Genomic DNA, 5,772 nt, shown 5'->3' on the forward strand with positions numbered 1-5,772 from the left:
CTCTCGCTTCTCAGAGGACTGGCAGAATGGAGAACAAATTTCCTTCACTGTCACACATAAATAGAGCAAACTGTAATATTAACTTGACTTCTCCTTCTGTAGTTTGATTACAGTTTGTCATTGTAACATAAACCTGTCTGTGCTAGAGCATCAGCTGAAAGTAAAGCACCCCTTAAAAATATAAAAAGTGAAAAGTCACTGTTGGTCAATGAAAGACACAAGGTGTTATATATATATATATTAACTTCTAGAGTCTGTTTATGCTGACTTGTCAAGCTAATAGTAATCTGCTTGAGTACTCAGAAGACCTAGCCATGTTGTACCAAAATATATCATGTAAAATTTCAGCACAGCAAGATGTGTGTCATCTTGTAGTTTGCAAGTAAATGTAGAAACCCTGCATTATATTGTCAATTTTATAAATAGTTTTTCTTTCTTTTTTATGTATCCAGTTGTAGCACTGTGCCACAAGTTGCTTTCACTGAATGTCAGATTTAGTCTTCCTATATGCAAAAGTATAAGTTAGTGGTTCTACACACCTGTTTAAGTCCCCTAAAATACAGGATCCACCTATTAAAACTTCAGAGTCTTTGTTAGAAGTAAGGCTAAGGTAAAATAAAATGTCAAATTTAATTACCTGCCCAAGCTATTCATGCAGTGAGGAGATCACACAAAGTTAATTAGCTTTTTTTATAGGTGTCCATTATTTTAGAAGGAGTATAAATACCTGCTCTGAATAGTCCTGAGAATTTATGGATTAGAATGCTGTCCAATAAAACTTCAGCTATTTGCTGCATCTTTCCAGCATAATAACCTTTTTTAACCCTATCATCTGTTCAGAAAAAAAAAAAAGTACTTGTGCTACTTATTAGATGAGGTATTAGAAAAAGAAATTAAGGCTCTTGTATGTACTTATTGAACTAGAGCTACTACACCAACAGAGAAACTCGTGGATGGAAAAAAGCTGTTCAGCAAAACCAACCAATGGACAGAATTAGCCAATGTCTGGCCTCAGTTTCAAACAGAAAATTTAAGACAAGAAAGCAGAGGTTACATGATTACTGCAGTATGCCATGGAACAGTCAAAACAGAGTCTGGTCTATCAATATGCAGCAGACTTCAAGGTGCTTTGCATAATTTTCTTTTTTGGGTCACCAGGAATTAAGAGGAATAGTTCTAGTGACTGCTAGTGTACCTGTAGTTTTAAAACATTTATTTGTAATACAAAAATCTGCACGTCTGAAAGAGCACTTCTCCTAAGAATGAGTTGGCAGAACGTTATACCTCCTGTATAAACTGCAAAAATGCCTAATTCACCACCCCCTCCCCATCTTAAAGGTCTGTAATTAGAATTAATTTTGAATGAGTGATTCTTGATTGCTTCACAGGTAGGGAAAAAATTCCTGGTTTCCAGGCATCGCAGTACCTCTATTTTTTATGACCTTGTGATATTGTAGAATATAGTTAATCTAGTTACTACTTGTGATTGAGGTATTTGGCTAGAAGCAAAATATATACCTACTGAATAAAAAATGTTATCTATATTTACTGTATGGTAACAGTAGAGAGCATGTTAATACTTAGATGAGTTTTAGAATGTAGCCTGTTGTATAAAAATAAATAAAGAGTTGCCATTTCTGCCCAAAAGAATTCACAAGCTAAAAACTACAGAGGAAGGAGAGGAAAGAAAAGCCATCTAAGGCTAAGCAAATGAAAACAATTTGTTGAAGGTCAAAGTCTGCAATCAGAGTAGGAATTGAACCTTAACCCAAGGTTATAATTTTATTGTCAGAGCATCTGCTTTCTTAGTTCCAGATAGATATTTTCTTAAATTTTTTTTTCTTGGATTATTTAATGGGTTTCCTTGAAAATCTTTACTATTTGTTACTTTGAAGAGACTTCAGGAAACTTTGTTGAAGGCAAACTTGAATTACTGTTTAACTAAGTATAGCAATGACCAATTGAACAAGATGTACCTAAATGTACATGGCAGGTACAGTCCCATTTTCAGTTGTTTGTACAGGGTGAGTTGGAATAGATGACATCTACTAATCTTTGCATTATTCTTTGACACTCTTTTTGGCTAATATTGAAAGTATTACTTGAAAAACCTGAGTAATCATGCCATAACATTTTCGGGGGTTTGTGGTTTTTATTTTTTTTTTTTTTTTTTTTTTTATATTTAGATGATTAACAAATGCCTGTATCTATCTTTGGGAGAAACTCCTGTACTGCACATATATTGTACAATATGAAGTTTGCATAATTGGTTGGCTAATTTATTCATTTTCTAATCTAATTTGGACTAGATTGCTTTATCGTCTATTAATCTTTCTAAATTTGCTTTGAAAGACCTGAAGGTACAACCATACTGGGGTAGTTTCAGAAAACAACTGACATTTTTGGCAAGAAGCTACATAGTTTGGAGGAAAATTTGAAGACAAGGTGTGAGCATGCTACACTTCCCTGTGGGAATTACAGGCCACTGAGTTAAGAGTTGGACTCAATTATCCTTGTGGGTCCCTTCCAACTCAGAATATTCTGTGATATCTGTGAATTATCTTGGTACCTAGCTCAGAAGAAAGAGTGAACCAGTTAGGACTGTGCTTCAGGAGAGTGAGCATCCTTAGGTTTGAGGATCTGACAGATACAGGTTTTTTAAATCTTAAAGATTCATTTAACGTGCCCTGCCTTTTTTTTTTATTGTAAGCCTTGGCTTCTAAGCCTTTGCAGTATATCTGACAAATGAATAAAGAGTTCTCATTGCAACCAGTAGGTGACAATTTTTTGTGCTCACTCTGGAAATTCAGTTTGTGATGAAGACCACTCTAAGGCAGATTTAGGCCCGTGGCACTGAATGCTGTGTATCCTGACAGTTCTGCCTTTTGATGTCAGAATGTGACTTTGGCACCGTTTGGAACTCACTTCCTGAGAACCTGACATGGGTAGAGGTGGTTGTGTATTTCTTCAACTTCTAGGGGTTTAGCTGACATGGAAGAACATGTGAATACATATTAAAATACCCTTGCTTAGATTGCAAAACACTTCATGATCTTCTGGTAGCAAGTTCAGCTCTTGGCTGCCAGTTCAGTAGGAAATTGCTTTTGTGACTAAGAAGGAATGCAGACAGTTGATGAGCTAATTAGAGTTGGCTACTTCCATATTGACCTACCTTTCAAGTGTAATGTAAAGAAAGAATGATGGCGCAAGATATACTCAAAAATCCATAAAATGGGTAGGAGTTGAAGTGATCAATCCTCTTCATCAAAAAAAAAAAGGAAAAAAATAAAGTGTTGTGATCCTGCTTATATACAGCATCACTTCATTTGCATCAGAAAAGTGTTTGGGTTGACTTTCCTCAGCACGCTGCACTTCTCCACCAGCAATTTGAGCAGTTGAGCTTAAAATCTCTGTTGACAGAAGGAAAAGTGCCAGCAAAATGTTAACTCTGGACATGAGGAGAGCAGATTTCAGGCTGCTTCAGGAATTAATTAGGTTCCCCTGGGAAAATATTTTTGCAGGTGCTGGGGCCCATCAGTGCTGGTCACTTTGCAAATATCACCTCCTAAGGGCACAGGAGCAGCAATTCCCAAATGCTGGAAGTCAAGCAGGAGAGACAGAAGGCCAGCTTGGCTGAGCAGGGATCTTCTCTTGGAAATAGGGCCAAAAAGGGTGGTGTACGCCCAGTGGAAGCAGGGTCAGGTGACATGGGAAGAATACAGAGATGCTGCTTGCTGCTGTAGGGAGAAAATTGGTGTGGCCAAAGCTCCACTGGAGTTGAAGCTGTCAGAAATGTGGGGGACAGTAAAAAGGTTTCTCAAATACATTAATGGCAATAGGCAGTGTAGGAATAACACTGGCCTGTTACAGGGTGAGGATGGTCACTTCCCAAAGACAGAGACAAGGCAAAGGTGTTCAACGCTTTCTTTGCCTCTGTCTTCAACACAGATCAAGGGGGTCTCAGTGCCCTGAGCTGGAGGACCATGACTGTGAGAATGATCAACTCCCAGTCAACCCTGAAATTGTGCAGGATCTGCTGCTCCAGCTAGATCCCTGCAAATCTACAGGGCTTGATGGGATTCATCCAAAATCCTCAAAGAGCTGCTGATATGTCATCACAAGACCTCTCTCGATGACTTTTGAGTGCTCTTGGGAATCCAGAGAGGTCCCAGCTGACTGGAAGCTGGCAAACATCCCTATTTTCAAGAAAGGCAAGAAGCAGGACCCTGGAAACTACAGCCCTGTCAGTCTCACTTCAGGGCCTGATAAAGTTATGGAGAAGATTATTCTGGGAAGTGATGAAAAACACCTGAAAGACAGCGCAGTCATAGGTCCCAACCAGCAGGGCTTCATGAGGGGAAAGTCCTGCTTATCAGACCTGATTTCCTTTAGTGACAAGGTAACCCACCTAACTGACCAAGGGAAGCCAGGTGATGTAATCTTTTTGGATTTCAGTAAAACTTTTTATACTGTCTCTCATGGTGGTCACTGCACCAATCCTGACAGAGCTGGAGAAGTGTTTGGACAGTGTTCTCAGGCACATGACATTGACTCTTGGGGATGTCCTGTGTACAGGGCTAAGAGCTGGACACAATGATCCTTGTGAGTCCCTTGCAACTCAGCATGTTCTGTGATCTTGATTCATGTACTTCTCCATAATTACCAAGTCTGAGAGAAGCCAGCTGCTTGCTTCTCATCCATTTTTCCATTTCTGTCACAAAGCTCTGGATGGCTTTGCTGGCCTAAAAAAAACTCCCTCACACAGTGAAGGTGAAGTCGAGGGTCAAAGCTGAAATACATCTCACTGCCTCTGGGTCTGTGGGATTTTGAGAGCATGCTACACTAAAGAAAAGATTCCTTTATCTAAAGGATTTCACTGCATACACCTTGCTGCCTTTATCATCCCAATTAATTCAAAATCCAAGCATTAGGACCTGTCCCATAAAGTTGTCATCCAGGTTTTTTAGGAATGTTCTGGCCTAGTTTGTACCAGCTGTGTGGTGTTCCCAGTTAATTTCTGGAAAGTTGAAGCCCCCCATAAGGACAAGGGAAGTTGACTTGGAAGTGTCCCTTAGTTCTTCAAAGATTAATTAATTGGCGTATCGTCATATTTGCAAAAAAATCACATCATATACATAAACAGTATGTACTATCTGCAGGTATATATGGCATTACACAAAGGAAGAAATACAAAATTCCCAGTTTAATATTTTTGCAGTCGTTCAAACAGTCATCATTTCTGTAGTAACTGAAGATATGCTTTCTGGAATTCATGATTCTTGTTAGGGCAGCTACGTGAGAGACAAAGGAAAAGAAATGCAGTTTTATCTTTTAGGGGGAGGTGAAGGGGTAGCTGTTTTATTTCAGCTTAAAAGTAATCTTACTGCCATTATGATAATACACAGCACAGTGCTAAATTACAGCTTTACTAATTTTCTCTGACATATTTTTGGTGTTAATGAAGTCATTAAGAAATATATATAAACATGGTCAGGGAAAGTTCCCATCCTGATTCTTGAGGTCTTGACACAGGTTATTGTGTGTAATTATGCTAGATGTAAAAATGGCCTATCCTGCTTATGCTAGTTATCTGAGACTGTATTCAATTCACCTGCTGCCTCTTGTAAGCACTGAACTTAATGCAGAAGTGCAGCAGAGCAAAAGGTGGAAGTTCTGGTGGAAAGTTTCTGTCATGTCTCACTCAGTGGGTAGCTCTTGTTTAGGTGGACTGTATAAAGGTGTATCCACATAAATTGTGTAATTTTATGTATT

The sequence above is a fragment of the Lepidothrix coronata genome, unplaced genomic scaffold, assembly GCF_001604755.1.
Source record: "Lepidothrix coronata isolate B3197 unplaced genomic scaffold, Lepidothrix_coronata-1.0 Scaffold130, whole genome shotgun sequence".
NCBI lineage: Eukaryota > Metazoa > Chordata > Aves > Passeriformes > Pipridae > Lepidothrix > Lepidothrix coronata.